This window comes from Narcine bancroftii, unplaced genomic scaffold, assembly GCF_036971445.1.
Source record: "Narcine bancroftii isolate sNarBan1 unplaced genomic scaffold, sNarBan1.hap1 Scaffold_302, whole genome shotgun sequence".
NCBI lineage: Eukaryota > Metazoa > Chordata > Chondrichthyes > Torpediniformes > Narcinidae > Narcine > Narcine bancroftii.
The window spans coordinates 137451-158434 of NW_027212039.1; the positions used below are offsets into that span (position 1 = coordinate 137451).

At 40.0% G+C, this 20984-nt stretch overlaps 1 protein-coding gene across 4 annotated transcripts in view; it reads left to right on the top strand.

The window, feature by feature from the left end:
• The window catches only part of LOC138750907 (KN motif and ankyrin repeat domain-containing protein 1-like), a 206804-nt gene that overhangs the window by 102859 nt on the left and 82961 nt on the right, over positions 1-20984 (top strand). The window lies entirely within an intron of this gene.

A 20984-nucleotide genomic window follows, 5' to 3' on the forward strand; every position in this document is an offset into this window, starting at 1 on the left:
GATTGGGGAGTGGATGCTAGACTGCTGGTGAGGGTAGAATTTTAAAGCAGCTCACCCTGAGCCTGAGTCGAGGAAGCCAGTTAGTGAAGTAATTAGTGGCACTCTTGTTGTGGGCGCGGCACTGCAGGGCTGGGTCAACAATCACAGTGGTGCCCACCAGAATGCCACTAATTACTTAAGTGTCCGCCTCCCGGTACTCTCTGGGGCGAGGCAAGCTGCTTTTCAACCTGGCCCAAACCCCCCAATTATCATCCTCGATTCCTTCACTTTCTCACCAAACTGTCCTACCAATTTGATGTGAAAAATCTAATAGTTTGGTGGGAAGGTGGAGGATCATCCATTCTCAATCATTGCACACACGGGGCACATCACACGCTGCAAATCCACAAAAAAATGCAAATCTTCCTCATGATGTCGCCAGCTTCTAGAAAATGCTATGCATGTGTCACCCCAGCAACAGCGCAACGCCGACTGGCCACACCTCCACTACCGGCTTCTCCTGCACGGACGCAGTAAGTAGAGACGAGGCGGCAGGCATTTAAGCCTAGCAGCTGGGGCCTTAGACTTCAACCTACTCATCCTAATGGGTAATCCGCCACTGCTGTATTAGAAGTTTTATGGCAAGTAGGTGCATCTGGGCATAACCAATTGAAGTTGTCAGTTCTCAGAATTATTTAACTGAATCTTTGCCATGTAAATATGACTAGTGGTCGCAAGTGTATTGTGTGGATATTGAAATCAAAACTGCAGATAGAACCATAGAACATTACAGCAGAGAAACAGGCCCCTTTGGCCCTTCTAGTCTGTGCCAAACCATGTTTTTTTGCTTGGTCCCATTGAATTGCACCTAGTCCATAGCCCTCTATCTCTAGGTAGTCCTCGACATTCATATGTGTGGCGTTCTGACAGACCAGTTGGATCTCAAAATGGATGCAAATCAGAAGCATTTTTTACTTTGGGTCTCCCACAGTTAGGCACGTGCTGTGGTGTCCAGCAGCTGTGATTTTATATATGTTTTTGGTTTTTTTCGGTTGTGTGTATGGATGGCCGTATGTCGTGTAGGTCGTAATTCAGGGACTACTTATACCTATCCAAATTCTTCTTAAATGGTAAAGCTGAGCCTGCATTCACCACTTCAATTGGCAGCTCATTCCACACTCCCACCACTCTGTGTATGAGCAAGTACCCCCTCATGTTCCTCCTAAACTTTCCCTTTTCACTTTTAACCAATGACTTCTGGTTTACATCTCACCCCCCCTCAGTGGAAAAAGCTTATCCACATTTACTCTGTCTATCTCCCTCTTATTTTAAATAGCCGTCAAATCACCCCTCATTCTTCAATGCTCCAGGGAATAAAGTCCTAACCTGTTTAACCTTTCTTTGTAACTCAGTTCCTGAAGTCTTGGGCAACATCCTAGTAAATCTTCTCTGCATTCTTTCTATCTTATTGATATCTTTCCTGCCGTTAGGTGAACAAAACTGCATTCAATACTTCAAATTTGGCCTCACCGATGTCTTGTACAACTTTACCATAACATCCCAACTCCTGTACTCAATACTTTGATATAGGAAGGCCAAGGTGCCAAAAGCTCTCTTTGCAACCCTATCCACCTGTGATGTCACTTTCAGGGAATTATGTACCTTTATTCTCAGATCCCTCTGTTCTTCTGCACTCCTCAGTGCCCTACCATTTACCGTGCATGTCCTTTCTTGGTTTGACCATCCAAAATTCAACTCTTCACATTTGTCTGCATTAAATCCCATCTACCTTTTTTCCAGCTGGTCCAGATCCCTCTGCAAGCTTTGAAAAACCTTCATCGCTGTCCACACCTCCAATCTTGCAAACTTGCTGATTCAATTTACCACATTACTGTCAGTCCAACATTGTAGCACTTAAATTTGACTTCCACCTCTCTCTTGACCTTTGTACGCCTGGCCTATCACTTTCACCTTGGAGAGCAGAATGCATCCTAGTTATAAATATAGGGGCATTTCCCAAACAAAGCATCCCCTCCATTTCAGTGCTTGAGGGCGGGGTCATTGTGGGACCCCACCGCTCTCGCAGGAAGGATCTCAATTGAAGAAAGCAGAAGGTTCCATTTGACAGATATTTATGTTTTAGTTGCTCGAAGGACATAAGTAATCCTCAATATGTTTAGTTCCTTTCTCATGCCGAATATTTTAAATTCTATTCCCCAAATTCATGGGCAATAGTTCATTCTTTATGGTTGTTTTGGTGATATCCCCACTTTTCCAACACTTTAATTAATCTCATACCTTATCTATTATGTGTATTATAAGGGGATTATCTGGGTATTTTTTTTGTTATTTATTTGACATACATCTACAAATGAAATCCTTTGCTGCACCCTCTCTCATTGTATGTAGTCCCATTTAGTTGCATGAGGGAGAGTTCTCATCAAAAAAAAAGTTGAGAGGAGCCTTGCCTGGGCTGTTAGATAATTTTTTTTTAAAAATACGGTAATCTTAATCCTCCCAACCTACATTCCCACATCAGGATCTTGGTGATCCTCGGCATTTTATTATTCCAAATAAATTTCTTATTTGACCATTAAGTACTTTAAAGTTCATGGGCAAAGAAATCGTCAACGATTGGGAAAGGTATTGCAGTCTTGGCATCACATTCATTTTTGCACAATTAACCCTTCCAGTTAATGTTATAGGCATATCTCTCTATCTTTGTAAATCGTATTCAATCTTTCCAAACAGGGAGAGATAATTAAGTTTATGTAAATTTTGTAGATTATTATTTACCATTGTTCCTAAATATTTAATTCCATCTAGTTTCCATTTGAACTGGCTTCCTTTTTGATATCTCTCATAATCAAAATTTGTTAATGGCATAATTTTGCTTTTTTCCAAATTTATTTTATAACCTGCTACTCTTCCATATGTTTCCAGTGTAGTCTATAGTTTGGACAAAGACTCAGCTAGGTCTGATAATTTATTTGCAGATGATGTGCTGTTATACATAATTTTATGCTCTTCCTGGCCAACTCTAAATCCCTTTACATCTGGATTTCTCCTTATAATTTCTGCTAATGGTTCAATGGGCAAGACAGAGGCCTGGAGACAGTGAGCACCCCATCTGCTAGATCAACTCAAAGGAAAAAAAACAATGATATTTGGCCATTGGTTCTAATTTTGGTTTGTGGTTTATAATTAAGAGTTTTTATACAATCATTAAATGTTTGACAAAACAATTTCCTTCTCAACACTGTAGGATTAAGACGTCATCTGTAGACACACTCTTGCTTCGCAGGTATCATTATCATTAAAGTCAGAAGTGCGTGGGCTAAATATTCCATTTCAACCTCTGTTTTTCAACCGTGTAGTCATTAAAAACAGGTCTATTCTTGTATAGGAGTCGGGAACCGTTGAGAAGAATGAATAGTCTCTTGTTGTTGGGTGTAACTGTCTGCACACATCTATCAAGTTTTAAATCTTTGATAAAAGATAGAGTAAATTTTGCAGCTTTCGCTTTTGTCACTCTCTTTGCTAAATTGTCAAGGACTGGATCCAAGTAAAAATTATAATCTCCAATCAATACATTTTGTTTACTCTTCACTGTTTTTAAGAAGATATTTTGTATAAAGGATTCATTATTGAAATTTGGATGATGTTGGCCTCTGTCAGCCTCTAAATATTCAAAATCTGGTTAAAATTGGGAATTGGTGTACATGCATTTATAGTAACTGTGTATAACCAATATTGTGTCAGAGTATAAAAGTGCAAGTGTTTGTGTATGCACAGGATTTGCCTGCAAATACCTAAAGAAGTCATGTTCTGGAGTTGTTTTATTGAAAGTAGCAGAATGAAAATTTATGCCTTGAATGTTAGGTATTGGTTGACACACAGGGTTATGAAAAATAAGAATTTTTAAAATAACCACCTTTTTTTGCATATCGCATTAATTTCAAAACTATTTTTTTTGACACTGGTTTTCTTTCATCTTCAGTTACCCATCTCACCTCTTCCCATTGTCCTAGCATTTGTGTTGTACCCACCATCACCTTATGCTGACAACCCCATCCTCTACTCTTCCCATCTTTCCACAACATGGCTTTTGGTCACCCTCCCCTAATACTCAGCATCTAATTGTGCATTATTTCCATTGTAACTGCCTCTGGGGAGGTTTTCACATTATTGCCACAATATATATAATGTGATTTTTAAAAACGCCATCTTGGAGTCACTTGGGTCAAACAGCATCTGCAGAGACGGAGAGAACAACTGAGTTAATATTACAAATGGATCTTGCATCAGAACTGGTCAATTGTGACAAACTGAAAAGGTTGCCTCATTGAGTCCCAAGTGTTGTAACATGCAAAGAGAGAAGATAGACACTGTCAATCAAGTTTTGGAATGGTATAGTAGAGTCAGAAGACAAAGGCAGGTGAGAGGGCAATGGGGAATTGAAATGTAATGTATTTGGAAGCTCGAGACCATTCTTGTGGACTGAAGTAAATGCATTTCTGCAAAGCCAGTGTACGTTTGAGAACACCATATTTGAATCAGAGTCAAACAGCATGGCATCCATCTACACCTATCCCATTTTTACTCCCCCCGTGTCCCGACTGATTCAACCGCTCATCTGCACACTTTGACTTTTTATAGTGGCCAATTAATCTTCCAACCCATGCATCCTTGGGATGTGGAAACTTGTAGTTTTATTTAAAGAAAGAGGAACTGGAGCAAGATCGAGCAAGATCAAGGACTTTAAAAAGAGACGAGCGCTGAACTTGACTAACTTTTGCCAGTACAAAGAAGGGAAGCTGAAGTTGAGTGACCACTGTAGAGAGGCAATTGAAGGAGTGGCCAGTGAGACTTGGAAGCTTTGGCTCAAGAGACTTCAGTGAACAGGGGTATCGGAGGGAATTGGGTAAGATCTTTACCCTTCCTTAAACCATTCAGGCCTGCGAATTGTTAAGACTAAACAAGGTTACTAGCAAAATGGCAACTAAATAATTAACACCATATCACAACTGATAAAAAGAGGATGCAGGGTCAGGTGATGTGTTACACCGGCATGATGTGGGAGCTGAATGTGATTAGCAAGCCTTCAGTTGATCTCTTTACAGCACCAGTAACATCTGTTTCTCTTGGAATACACCCTATAAAACATTCCGCTTGTTCTCTCCAGCCCTGCCTCATGCCAATGTAAAGCATGCTTGTTTACCAAGTTTTTCTAGTTGGAATGGAAGGTCTTTTGATCTGAAATATTAATTCTCTTTTTCTATAGATATGATATTTCAGTTTTTTGCTCTGGAGCCTTTGCTTTTTAATTGCTGTGCAGTTTAATTTCGTAACAGTTATGTAAAGTATGTTAACCGACCACTTCTCTGCAGTGTGTGTTTTGTGTACTAGGAGTGCAAGCATCTTAACCTGTTCATTGGAGATAACTAAGAGTAATTAGCAACAAGCTCCTTGAAGTATAACACACTCTCTGGCCCCTGGAAAACTCGGACCCTTGTGTGGCGAAGAAGCATTTTGAGTGTTTTGAGAAGCTTGAGACATTGCACTCGGAGTACACAAAAACTTTCCATAAGCATGAGTAATTGAGTAATACATCAAAATCAACAAGTCGTCCTGCAGCCATCACATTTGCCATCTGTGGGATTGTCTGGTTCCTACATTGGCCTCCTTGACCACCTCTGAACCTACAGAACTGAAGTGGAAGCAAGTTGCCCCTGATCTGCCTAAGGAAATTGATAATTGTGTGTTGAGCTTCTCCAAATTTGCCTACTTTCTCCAACTCTTCTTCCACCATTTTCCCCAAATATGGGTTGCATGAGGTGTGAATAATGTTCTTCTATGTTTTGGTTAATGTAGCTGGATAAATTAGAATCAGAATATAGTGAAAAACTAGAAAAATATCAGAAGAACTGCAGGTGCTCTAATCTTGAACAAACAATGAGAGGTGAGGGTCTGAACTGTTGACTGTTCATTTCTTTCTCTGAATGCTGCCTGACTTTCCAAGACCTTCCAGTGACTCATTATCTGCATTAGGTTATAGTGGGGATGCAGGCATTAAACTAACAAACTCGTAATCCGAGATCTGATCCGACAAGTTCAAATCTCACCTCAATTCACACACGTGGAATGTAAAGTTAGTTAATAATCTGGAAGATGTTAGACAGCCACAAAATTTAGTAAAAATCACAGAAACTATTGGGTTTTTGTGAAAAATTAGTCATTCATTAAAGTTCTTGGGGGAGGAAATGTACACTCCTGGTACAGTTTGTCTCTGACCACTGACCCAACCAGTGGGGTTGACATGAAAATGCCCTCTAAAATGGCCTGGCAAGCTTTTCAGTGGTATTGTCACTAATATGGGTTGGGCAATAATTGTGGGCCTTGCCAATAATACTCAGATTCTGAAAAAATAATTAAAAATAAAGTTCTTGACTTTTATAACTGTGTAAGATATAGCCTTTGGCTTGAATTAGATCTTTAATATGAGACATCTTGAGGATCTGCACAAAAATGGCCTCATGAAACTGCTGTCAGGCATATTTGGTTGCATCTAATATTGGATTGATGACACAGATCAGCTGTTGTAAACTTAAAAGTCTTAATAGATTAACATTTTTTATGTTTTGAACATGGTCAATTTGGAAATCTGATTACCTTGTATAAATGAAACCAGGTCAGACTAACCTTCAAACGTAAATTCTTTTTCTGCTAGTTTCCTTTTTTTTTTGGAAAAGAAAGTGTTCTGCCATCAGAATGGCATTTGAAAGCTGTACAATGCTTGACAGAGTGTTTGAAGGGGTAACTTCAATTCTGACTCTTTACTATTTTTGCTGCTTAAATCTTTGCTACTTAAATGTAAAAGCTCATGCACATAATTTTCTGTGTTGGACACCTATCAGGCCTTGATTATTGATACCATCCACCTAAAACTGGGAAACAATATTTCTCTGATCATGAGGGATATCTTCTACCTTCTCAAATTGATCTTTTGAAGTAATTATATCTTCTGCTGCCATTCTGAACCTCTCGCATGTTTGTCGTCAGAAGAAATTCAGTGCATTTGTAAATGATTGATGTTTCCAGTGATGTACTGTATAAGGTGACGATGTTATTTAGTACTTGGGAAATATGACTAGATTTTGACCTGAAGAGATCTAGGTTCATATCGCATTGCGCTGAAATGTGTGTGATCTTTCCCCATCTGTAGTTGCACAATGCAACGTGCTATCCTTTGTTTACTACATCTATTATTTAACTGGTCCTATAGTAGACTTTGTAAAGCAGTGGCATACTGATGTTTTTGTGTTTGATTCTTCTTCTGAAAGAGCTATATGGTTTAATAGTTGTGTGTAAGGTTATTTGTATTTTTTCATTCTATTAAATTTGGATTACAATTCAAAATGTCAGAATTTTATTTGTGGCTTGTCTTACACACTATCCATTTTAGAATAACATTTTCAATATTGCTTAAAAATTGGGACTAAACATTTGTAAATTCAAAATGCAGGATTTGGATAATGTGAGTGCACACTGAGATGCTGGAGATCCTCTAAGATGGTAGCTGCACAGGTTGATAGAACAGTTAAGAAGGCTTATTGGATGCTAGGTTGGGAGAGTGAATTCAAGAGGTAATGTTGTGGATCCATAAAACTGGTTAGACCACACTGGGAATATTGTGTTCAGTTCCAGTCAGCTCATTACAGGAAGGATGTGGAAGCTAGATAGAAGGTGTAGAGATTTACCAGGATGTGGCCGTGATTGGAGAACATGTCTTATGGGGAAAGGTTATCAAGCTAGGACTTTTCTCTTTGGAGCAAAGATAGTTGGGAGGTGACTTATTGGAGGTCTACAAGATGATGAGAGGGTGGACAGCCAGCAACTCTTATCTCGGGTGACAGTAACAAAGACAAAGGACATCTATTTAAGGTGAATTGAGAAAAGTTCAGAGAAGATGTTAGTGAGCAGTGGGTGCCTCAAATGCATTACTAGGGGGTGGTGGTGAAAGCTGGTACAATAGACCCTTAGACAGGCACATGGATGCAAGAAAAATAGAGCAGTATGGGTGTGATATAGGGAAGTTTTAGATTATTGAGTAGGTTTCGATAAGTTGACACAACTTTGTGGGCCAAAAGGGCTGCAATGTGCTACAATGTTGTATGTAATTGTTATTAGTATTTCTCTTAAAACTGGATCTTTAACCATTTATGGGTAAAATGTTCTAGTGAACCGGTGTGGACTCGAAAGGCCGACATGGCCTGTTTCCGCTCCGTAAATGGTTATATGGACAGCATCCATGGGCAGAAATGGTCAGTCAGCATTTTGGGTCTGGACCCTTTATTAAGACTTCAAATAGGAAGATGTGATATTAAATGTATGAAGAGGGAAAGCAGCGAGCGAGGAACTAAGAATTGCTGGGGCATTGGACAGAAAGTGGGCGAGGTAGGAGATGGGTCGAGGGAAAGACAGTAATTAGAAAAGTGAGAACACAATTGAGTAAAGAGACAGCAACAGTGAATTCTGACAGAGATGGTGGGGGGAGGGAGTTGCATATATTTTTTTAAATCGATGTTGAGGGAGGAATGTGGGTGAGGCCAAGGACACGGGTCTGGGTGGGAATGGTGTCATGGAGTGACATGATGATTACTGGAAGATTGAGTTTAAATGGAGAATACAGCAGCGGAGAACACAGGAGTAGGAATAGGCCGTTCAATGCTTGAGCCTCCTTCAGTACGTTCGTGACTGGCCAAGTTTCTTGATAATGTATTGCTGCTGTCTCCTAATGTCTCTGGAGTTTGAGTCTAAAATTTATGTCCTTCTATAGCCTTGTGTGCATGCAGATTTCACATATTCACCACCACCAGAGAGAATTTTAACTCATTACAGTCATGTGAACCAAAATTGTGACCTGTTGCTCTAAATATCCCAGCCAAGAGAAACATTCTCCCTGTTGGAATTTTGAAAGTTTCAATTGATGTTTACTCAGAAGCGTATACAGAGCCGTGGTCATACCCACACTCCTGTTTGGCTCTGAATCATGGGTCCTTTACCGGCATCACCTACGGCTTCTAGAACGCTTCCACCAGTGTTGTCTCCGCTCCATCCTCAACATTCATTGGAGCGACTTCACCTCCAACATCGAAGTACTCGAGATGGCAGAGGCTGACAGCATCGAATCCACGCTGCTGAAGATCCAACTGCGCTGGGGAGATCACGTCTCTAGAATGGAGGACCATCGCCTTCCCAAGATCGTGTTCTATGGCGAGCTCTCCACTGGCCACCGAGACAGAGGTGCACCAAAGAAGAGGTACAAGGACTGCCTAAAGAAAGCTCTTGGTGCCTGCCCCATTGACCACCGCCAGTGGGCTGATCTCGCCTCCAACCGTGCATCTTGGTGCCTCACAGTTCGGCGGGCAGCAACCTCCTTTGAAGAAGACCGCAGAGCCCACCTCACTGACAAAAGACAAAGGAGGAAAAACCCAACACCCAACCCACCAATTTTCCCCTGCAACCACTGCAACTGTGCCTGCCTGTCTCGCATCGGACTTGTCGGCCACCAACGAGCCTGCAGCTGATGTGGACATTACCCCTCCATAAATCTTCGTCCGCGAAGCCAAGCCAAAGAAAAGAAAGAAGAAAGAGGTCATGGAGACACAGAGCAAACACATTCAGCCTAACATGCCTATACTGATCATGAAGTCCCTTTCTACATTAATCCCATTTACCAGCAGTTGGTCTTTGGCTGACTCTGCCTTTGTAATTCAAGTGCTGATCCAGGTGGACCCATCATCCCAGGAATCAATCTGTATCTCTTCCTTGCATAAGGAACATAGTATTCTAAGGTGTAATATCGCCAATGCTCTGTATAACTGTAGCACAACTTTGCTCCCTAAATAAATTGTCTTTCCATGAGGGTCAGCATGCCATTTCCCACTGAAAATTTGTGCTGCACTAACAAGTTTGCTCTCTCTGTGTCTTGAGAGCAGAGAACATTATAACACAGCTTAAACTTTTAAAATTTAGACATACAGAACAGTAGCAGGTCCTTTCAGCCAACGAGCCCTTACTGCCCAATCGCACCCAATTGACCTTTAACCCTGGTGCGTTTTGGAGGGTGGGATGAAACCGGAACCCCCGAGGAAAACCCACGTAGACACAGGAAGAATGTACAAACTCCTTGGAGTCAGCATGGGATTTGAACCCCAGCCCTGATCACTGGCACGGTAGCAGCATTGCACTCACCCTGCTACCATTTGTAGCCAATGCAATTTAAACCTTTCTTTTTCCTTCTCTTTTGCTCAATCTTCTGTGCACACTCTCTGAAAAGGAAAATACTTACAGTTAGTGTTTGTGCATCTGACAGCCATGATATAACTTGATGTACTTATGGGATGTAACATTAAGGGCTGAGACTCCCAAAATAAAGATATCTGTAGAACAAAAATGTGTATAATCTCTTGGAATGACCAAGATAGAAGCTATTTTGATTTTCTTGATGGCCCATTCATTAGTTATGTTTAGCCATTTGGAAAGCTGCCTATCCTATTAAGGTTGAATACGACTAAACATTTTGATTTGTTCATATCTCTTAAGAATCAATCCATAGGCAGATAAAAGGTTACAGAGTGGATGAAGTCTGCAGGAAAGGTTACAACAGTGGTTAACTATCTTTTTCTTTCTACTCACATGCCACTTTAAGTAATCCCTATACACCCACTAAAATGATAAGAAGACAAAATGACTTGATTCAGTGTGTAAAAGTAGATGACACAATTTTCTTGTTTATTTTCATTGTGTGATGACATTGTTTAATGGTTTTATTGTATTGTATATGTTGAACGTTTAATAGGTTTGGAGGGGGGTGGGAAGGGAAGGTAGGGGGAAAAAAGGGGAGAAAATGCCACTGTGTATATTTAAGAGGGAAATGTTTGTATGTATTTTGATTGATATGGTTCACAGCGTGAAAAATTTTTTAAAGTAATCCCTATGCCATCAGTGCTCTGAGATAAGTAAGGGATTGCTTAAGGTGGAATGTGTGTGGGAAGGGAAGGTTGAGAATCACTGCTCTAGACTCAATGGTTACTGAAATTTTGTTTGAGAAAAATTGTCATTGGCCCCTTTCCTTTGGAGTTAAGAAACCCTGCACATAACGAGTCAATTACATATGTTTAAAACAGTGGCCATCAAACTTTTTCTTTCCATCCACATACCACCTTAAGCAATCCCTTACTAATCACAGAGCATCTATGCGATAGGGAATACTTAAAGTGGCATGTGGGTTGAAAGAAAAAGAGAACCACTGGGTTAGAGCGTTGAGAATGTAAAAGATGTGAGCAGGGTTAGTCTATACAATCCTTAGAGCCTGCACCTCCAGTAATTATCATGACAGTGTATCCTGAGCCCAAAACCTTTTAATTACTTTGATATTCAAAAATCTGAGCACATGCTCACCAAACCAGTGAGCACTTCCTGCCTTCCAGGTTAAGAATTTGAAAGGTTTGCAACTTGGTGAAATTTTTCCTCGTCTCAGACTTGAATAACTCACCTGATCTCCCACAACTGATCTAAATATATAAATGATCAAGTTGAAGAAATCCTGTTCCATCAATCATTCTCATAATCTTCTGTATCTCAGTGAGATTACCCCTCATTTTTGAAATCAATATGCAAGACAGATTGGCACAACCCCTGTTCCTAGAAGAAACTGCACATCCTCGGGAACTGATTGAATAAATCCACATCTCATTGCATCTAAGATGAACAGATCTTGCTTCACATACTTTGACTTAAACTGTACCCGCAACTAGGAGGGCTCACCACAAGCATTGTGCAGATTTGGCAGGATTTTAAAAATTTTTGTGGACTCTAACCCTTTTATAATGAAGTCCACCAAACCATTAATCTTCATAAATGCTTCCTGTCCCTGCATGTTTACTTCTTGTGTCTAATGAACTGGCATGCCAAACCACAGTACATAAACATGAACTACTTTCTTGACATTTTTAATGTGTTTTTTTTTTATTTTTCCTATCAGGTCAATAATCTTGCACTTACCCTGACACATTCTTGATGATGTATTGAGAAAACGTAGCTATTAGATTTCAATTATTTCAACAATATTGCAATAGCAGCAAATCCAGGTTAGAATCTGGTACTGTCTGTCAGGAGTTTGTATATTCTCCCTGTGCCTGCATGGGTTTCTTCTGAGTACTCTGGTTTCCTCCCACCCTTCAAAGCGTACAAAGATTGTGCAAATTAGAAGGGCATGTTACTGTGCTGTATGTCTAACTTTAAATGTATTCTAAATTTAAAATGCAGAACATTCAAATCAGCATTTTTATTGCTAGTTAAATAATCAAAATGCTTCACGTTTGTTGTTATCCATTTACTAATTTAAAGTAAATAGCTAGTTTCATCTAGTTTGTGTACCATGGCAGGAGGGCCCTAAACTCTGGCCCTTTCCCCACTGAACCTCGGCAGTATTTTATTCAATCAATAAATGCATTACAATTTAGATAAATTCCAATCCTCTCTATCCAGCACCCAGCTTCAAAACAGGAGCAACATTAATGTTTAATCAATTAATTGTTGTCAAACATTGGATAAGCAGGGGTGGTTGGTCGGGAGAGATGACTGTATTTTCCCCAGAGAAAAGTTGGATAAATGTGGAAGTTGGAAACACTTTGGAGATTTTTTTTTTGGAACTTCATTGATTCATGTACAGTTTTAAGCTTGATTAAGTCAAGCCTTGTGGTGCTTAAGTGGTTAAAGTACAAATAGTTATAGATCTGAGTCAAAGGGATAATCCAGATATTTTCTGCTTATTTTTTCTGCAGCTGCAGAAAATAAAATGTATTCTGCTCAATTTAGGATGATATTTCCCCACCCCGTCAGAAACTAATTATGTAAAAAGAACTTTTCATTCCATTGCTGATTTTATGATTCTGGCCTGGCTTGTGAAGAATTTTAATCTCAAATTTCTTGCAATTCATTTGAGGTTATTTGTCTCACAATAGCACAGCAGTTAGCATAGTTGCTTCGTCGACATAAGAAATGCCAACAAACAGATCTGATTGAATTGTTGATCCACATTTCAGTCGATAAACCCAACTTTGTAATTTTCACAGGTTTAGACTTGTGCAAGCAGGATTAAACTTCTTGCTGAAAATAACACCTGGCTGTTCTGTCTTGCATTAGAAATTTTCAGTTTGTGCTGTGATTAATCTTAGTAAATTTAGATGATTTACGATAAGATAGACATTCCTTTGTGAATTCCATCCTTTCCACAACTAACACAAAGGTGTTTGCCTTGGTATGTTTAAGCAAGAAATCTTTGCCTTTTGCAAGCCAAGTGAAATTATTCACTTTTGGGTTAATTAAATTTATCTCCTTTCTGTACATGTTGTATTCATTTCATTGTTGTTCCAGATTTTGCGCCTCGTGTCAATCTCCAGTGAAGTCATTAATTTTGTTCTTCCATCCTCTTGCGATTAAGTGGACAATGCTGAACTGCTTGTGCTCTTTCAAAATAACATAGACCCTACCCTTTCTGTTGGTCTCCAATTTATTAGCTTTCTTTAGATTTCTCCAATTTCTTTTTTAAGTCTTCTACCTCCATTTCTGCTGCTACTGCCCGCTCTTCCATCTTGTCCATTTTCTTTCCCATTTCTGTTAAGGTCATCTCCATTTTATTTATTTTCTCTTCTGTGTTGTTTATTCTTTTTCTTAAATCCTTAAATTCCTGTGTTTGCCATTCTTTAAATGACTCCATGTATCCTTTAATAAGAGCAAGTATATCCTTTACCTTGCCTTTCTTTTCTTCTTCTATTTCACTGTATTCTTCCTCTTCCTCTGCTTCTTCTTCTGGGTTGACCATCTGTTGTTTCTTTGGTGCCCTTTCCTCCTCTTCTTTCTTGTTTCTATTGTCTTCTGTGGTCTCTTCTTGCTGCAGGTGTTCTGCAGCTGTCGTTGCCGGCTGTGGAGATCGACTCCCCAGCTGGTCCCCCCTCCCATTGGTGTGTTTTTTTTCATGCGCGGTTGCGCACTTTTACTCGGCTCTGCGAGCCATTTTTGTAGTCCATTATTTACCGACCTGAGGGAGCGGGTTTCTCTCTCCGCAGCGGGCCTCTTCGGACAGGTAAGGCCTTCACCTTTTTCCTCCTTTGTCTTCTCTTCCTCTCTTCTTACCGTTGCTTTCGATTTTTCTTTTTTTGTCGCCATCTTCTTTCCACCTTTATACTCACTTTTCTGTAACTTTTATTTCTGTGCCTTTGTGTTTTCTTTTGTTTTTCCCGACTTTTCTCGAGAGGGCTGGAGTTCACCGTCCGGCCACTACTCCATCACGTGACTCCTCTCATTTATTAGCTTTCTTGAAGCATGTCCTGCTTGGCATTGTTATGCATTCAATCATGTATTTTGTATTGAGTATGTCACTACTTTATTTGAAGAAGATTTCAAGTTTGTAGATGGTGCAAAAATGAGCCAAGTTATAGATAATGAGGAAGGTTATGAAATCAATACAGCAGAGTAAGGGTGGAGAAATGGAAGTTTAAACCAGAGAATGTGATGGCTTAGTTTGGGAGGTCAAATGCAAAAGCAAAGTACACTGTAAAAGGCAAGATCTTTCGGAGTTTTGCATGCAAGTCTATGGTTCCCTGAATGTGGCCACACAAGTACTTGGGGTGATAAAGAAGTCCGATGGGATACTTGCCTTTATCTGTCAGGTGTATAAAAGTTCACAAGAATGTTGACAGGATGTCAGGGTTTGAGTTACAGAGAAAGGATGAGCAGCCTGGGGCTTTTTTCTCTGGAGTGTAGAAGATTGAGGGGGGATTTGATGGAGGTGTTCAAGATTTTAAAAGGGACAGAGAGTCAACGTGGATAGGCTTTTTCAATTAAGAGTGGGGGATATTCAAACCAGAGGCCATGGTTTGAGATTACAGGGGGAAAATTATAAGGGGAACATGAGGGGAAATTTCTTCACGCAAAGGGTGGTTGGGATGTGGAATAAGCTTCCAGCAGAGGTGGTTGAATCAAGGACGTTATTTACATTTAAGGAAAGTCTGGATAATTACATGGAGGGAAGAGGATTGGAGGGGTATGGACCAGGTGCTGGTCAGTGGCACTAGGAGGGTGGGGATTTGTTCCGGCATGGACTAGTAGGGCCAAACTGGCCTGTTCTGTGCTGTATATGGTTATTTGGTTATATTTGATGTATTGTGTGCCGTTCTGGTAGTCTCACAAATGGAAACATTTGGACATCTTGAAAGGGTGTGGAAGTTGTTCACCAGAATGTCTCTATTCTACTAATGGAGCTATGAGAAGAGGCCCCAATGTCTACTGGCCCTGTGGCACTGACCTCCACCATCATGAAATGTTTTGAGCAGATCCAGCTCCAACAGTGTCATCAAGTTTGCAGATGACACAAATGTAGTCGGCCTCATCAGCAACAACGATGAGTCGCACTACAGAGAAGAGGTAGAAAATCTCGTGAAATAGTGCAAGATTAACAAACTGAGTCTCAACATGGACATGACAAAGGGGATGATCGTGGACTTCAGGAGGACCAGGAACGACTATCCTCTGTAATACATCAGCAATTCTGTAGTAGAGAGAGGGGAGAGCATTAAGTTCCTTTGAGTTCACTTAACTAGTAACATATTGTAGACACTCAACATCTCCTCACTTGTCAGGAAGGTGCAACAGTGACTGCACTTCCTGAGAAGACTGAAATGGGCAAGGCTACTGGCCACCAATATGTCACCTTTTTATTGGAGCACTATCGAGACCAACCTGGCCGGCTGCATCACAGTGTGGTACAGTTGCTGTAGAGAAATGGATCAGGGATCAGGGGTCAATCCACAGGACTGTAAGAGTGGCAGAGAGGATCACTGGAGTCTCCCTCTCCACCATCAATGTGATACCGGGATCGTTGTCTGAAGAGCGCATGCAAAATCATTAAGGACCCCTTCCACCCTGCATACAACATCTTTCAGCTGCTCCCACTTGGGAAGAGATACAAGAGTATCAGAGCCAAGCTGAGGAACAGCTTCTTCCCACGGGTAGTGAAAATGCTGAATGACCAAAGGAACTGCTCACACTAACTCTCATTTGTACAAAACAATATTTATTTATTTTTATAGTTATAATACTTGTCTTGCATATGTTTTATTTGACTGCATGTATGTTATGTCTGGTTGTGTGTCTGCATATTTTTGTACCAATGACCAGAGAACACTCTTTTGTCGGGTTGTACTTATACATCAGATGACAATAAACTTGGACAAACTGGGATTGTTTTCTTTGGGGTGCCAGAGGCTGATGGAAGTGTATAATTGAGAGGCACAGAGAAGAGAATAGCCAGAGTATTTTTCTCAGGGTGGAAATTTCAAATACTAGAGTGCACAAGTTTAAAGAGAGAGAGAAAAGTTCAAAGGAGATGTGTAATGCAAGATTTTTGCATGGAAGGTGGTAGGTCCCTGGAACATGTTGGAGGTGAACATGAGGAGGTGGTAAAAGCACATACAAATAGCATCAGTTAACAAAAATGTTCCAAGGTATTTAAAGTACATGGACAGAAAAAATGGATGCTGCCTGAAAAAATGAGGTGGATGACCATAAACATTTGTAGTGATATGTGTCAAGCAATATCTGTTGCTGCAAAGTTTGGTTATGAACTTGTTTTTGCACCAACTTGTGTGTTCAAATCAACCAGTGATGCAAACAACTGATGCTGCATCTAAGGGTAATGTTCATAGTGATTGTATTGAGCTCGGGGACAACGAGCTCCACCGTTCTCTCAAATTTATTTTTTTTTCCATGCTGCCAGTTTCCTTTAAGATAAACACCACATGTCCTCACTGAAGCATGCCCAAAAGGGACATTGGCTTGCTTATTGACAAGCCTGCACAACAGAATCTCTTGTAATGGATTTGTCTCCCATTACTACACTTTGCATTTAACTTCACTCTTAAATGTTTAATGGAGTCAGCTTTTACTTGTTCACTCATAGACCCAACTCTACATTTGCTTTCATGTCCCGTCCCCCCCCGTCCCCCCCACCATGTTAACAGCTCAGTCTTGAATAAGCCTCACTTGTTTCAACTGAATATTTTATTTTCCTCCTAAGGCCTTTCCTTGTAGCATCTTGGGGTGGAAGTGGCCATGACAGGTGTGCATGAAATAGAGGGGAAGCTGCACTTTTTGAAGGAGAATGCCTCGGATGTTGTGGAATAGAAGATCTTCTCAGTAGATGCAATGGAGACAGAGAAGTTGAGAGAAAGGATTAGAATCCTCAAAGGAAATTGGGTGGGAAGAGGCATAGTTGTGGTAACTGTTGGAGTTGGTTGGTTTATAGAAGAAGCTGGTCTCTTCCACACTGAAATGCAACAAGGACAGGATTTGCCTTGTCATCACTTACTATTCCACCAGCCTCTGCATCCAACATATTATTCTCTGCAATTTTAGCCATCTACAACATGATCCCACCACCAGACATATTTTCCCCTCTGCTTTCTATAAGGACCAGCCCCTCCATGATTCCCTCACCCATTCTATTCCTTTCCACAAATCACCCCCTAGGACCTTACTTTTGTGACAGCAACAAATGGTTCATTTGAGCTTACATCACCTCCCTAACCACCATTTGGGGACCTGAACAGTTCTTTTGAATGAAGCAATATTTTAAAATCTGCACGGGTCATCTACTGCATTCAGTGCAATGTAGCCTCCTCTACATAGGATAAACTGGACACAGATTGGGAAGTCATTTCATTGAGCACATTCACTGTCCATTGCTATGACAGTGACCTCCCAGTAGCCAACCACTGTAATTCCACACACTTGTCCCATACTGACATGTATCAATGGCTTCATACACTGTCGAAATGAGGCTACTGATAAATTGGAGGAATAATACCTTGTATTCCATCTGCGCACTCTCCAACCAAGACGGTAATGACATTGACTTTCTGTAAATCCCCTCCCCTGAATCTCTTACCCTATCGCTCTGCCTCCTTCCCTCCAGCTCCCCACCTCCTTCCCTTTCTTCTTCTATCCGAGAGCTATCCTCTTCCCCATCACTTCTCAGCTTTTTCTCTGCTACCCTCAAACCTGAATCCTCTTTCCCCTGCCCCTTCCTTCCTCCTCCCCTCCTTTTCTTCTACCCCCCCCCACCTTTTTCATTCAGGCATCTGCCTGTTTTTGCTCTTGCTTTACCTTAAAAAGTTCCCAGGCCCAATTCTGACATGCTGAGTTTCTCTGGCATGTTTGTGTGTTGCACTTGATTCCAGCATCTGTAGAATTTCTTGTTTAACTCTTCCGAGGAATTGAAATGATTTTGTTGCATGACTTGAGCCAAACCCAGTACAATATTTCAAGCCTGCCATGTAGTATATATTCTAAGGCCAAATTTATTTTTTAAAAATATCTTGTGGTATGTTGAGAAAGTCCATCCTTGAGTTGTTGGTGGCAGCACTTGAAAAGTAATCCTTCTGCTTAAAGTTTTCCCACTGTACAGTTTGGTAGAGTTTTTGACCCAGCCACAATGAGGAATTGGTATAAAATACTCTCCTTTCAGAATGATGTACATCTTGGAGGGCAACTTGCAAGTCATGTTCACTGAACCTGCCCTTATTTTGGTGTTTGAAGGTTGCAGGTTTGTGAGATATCACTGAGGAAGATTTGGGAGAGTTATTAAATGCAACTCGTGTCTTGCTTAACACACTAGAAATCCTTGATGAATAGAAGCTTTTAGAAGGCATTCACCAATGCGGAATTCACAAATAAGAGTGTCATCAACATGGTTTTGGAAAATGGGCAGAGAAGTGATTGGTGTACATATTTTTAAAGATGGCAGCACATGGTTTTAAAATGAAAATCACCTGATTTACTTTTGTTAAAGAATCAAAATATGGAATGTAAAATTTGATCATGCCTAATGTGTGCAATATCAGGCATTTTAGCCCACAGAAGAGGCTTGCTAGAATGTTACCGTGGTGAAAGGCGAGCCTCGGACCACAACATGTTACAGTTGACCCCACTAAAATTTTGATGATAACTGGATGTTTTCACAAAGTAGAAAGAAAAACATTTTCTTTAGATCTTTTCACAATGCTTATTAGATGTACTAATTGGCAAAATGAAAGCATTTTTTTATTGGCCTTGTTGGGATCTGGAATAATATGGTGAAGGGTGACTTCATAAATGTTGAATAACCACTAATGATAGGAAATTTGCAAGGATGTTGCCAAAAGCAAGATTGTGGGGCAAAGCCAGTGCTATTTCTAAGAGTTAGCCCAGGAACAAATGGCCTATTGCCAGTTTCTGTGACGTTGAAAGTAAATGATTAGATTATTGATGTTTTCCTCTGCAAAATGAGTTGGTTATAATATTCAACCATATAACTCATAGGATGTGACCATTATTAATAAATATTGAAACAGTTGCATTTATTCACATCTGTAATTTATGTAAACTTAAATAATCTTGCAACATTGCTTTTGTAGTGTGGCTGGGATAGTTAGGAGGGCAGCTTCTGCTTCAGCCCCAAAATTAAGTATTTTATATTGGCAAAACCGTGAGTTCCCACAATTACTCATTTGGTTTGTTGTCCAGGAAATGAATTGGCTGGTCATAAATGTCAAGGATACAAGCTCTCATCAAAGACAACCTTAGTGGAACTGCTTGGCCATTTGCCAAGTTTCAGTTAAAAAGAGTGTAATTTTCCATTTTTATTTTGCAAGCTGAATGATAAAATAATAATATTTTGAATTGTTCCTCTAGTGTATTGCTTGATATGTATCGGTGCTTTGTTTAACACACCTTTGATGTGTATATCGTGTCGATGTTGATTACTGATCACCTTAAAAATTCTCACTGGATAAGAGATTAATTGCATAACTTTATTTAAGCAGCTGCCTTTAGTTGGATATACTAAAACTTGTGAATTAGTTTCATTGATGTTGAAGAGTTCACTGTACAGCCTTTTATCAACACATCATAATGGGCTCATTGATATTATTTTCTTTTGTACGATGGAATGGGAAGTCTTGTTGTTTGCAATTTACAGAAGGTACAAGTTACAGAATTTTTGACGTACCATCAAAAGCTTTTCCAGAAGGTGAGGATTCAGGACCAATGTATCATATGGTGGTGTTGGAATCTTCAGATCATCTCCTGCAGGTGACATCCAGTTTTGGTTGGAGTGATTATTGAGAAATATTATGTTATAATCGCTGAATCACTAATTTCACATCAATTTTTTTTCAATAATGGCTGCATTATTGTCACTTTGAGTATTTAAAATTTAAGTTTCAATTTGGCTTGACATTTTAAAATGTGATTCCTTAAGAGTTACTTTGTACTACATAAAAAATCTCCACAAATCTGTTCTTTATCTTTGGGATGTGAGCATCATCATTAAGGCCAGTATTTATTGTCTATTCACATCTGACCTCAGGAAAAGGAGCGGTGAGGTGTCTAGAAGCATTGTGGGCTTTCCGATGAAGATGTGTAATTGTTTGGAGTTGTCCGATATTTAAATTCATTTGTGATGGAGGTACAGCAATATATTTTCATACTAGGATGAATTATTTTAAGGAAACGCAAATAATGCTGTAGAGGTTTCAGATTAAAGGTTCTGTTAGAGAAGCTTGGAGTAACTGCAATGTATTCAGTGGCTGGTACATCTTACTGCCACAGTATTGGATAGTGGAGGAGGTGATTTGGCTGTCAATCCAGTGACTCACTTTGAGCTTTGGAATGGCAGCAAGTAAAAGCTACTGAGTGAAGTGCTTTGTAGATGATTAAAGATGACTCCTTTATTATAGAATAACTATCTCTGACCTACATTCGTAACCAACTGGTCTGATTTTGGCTCAAAATGGCACCCGGATGTTGATATTGGGTGATATTGAGTACAAATAATGCCTCTGAATGTTAAGGGTAGATGGTCAGCACCTGTGGAAATGGCTATTTCATTTGAGTTGTAC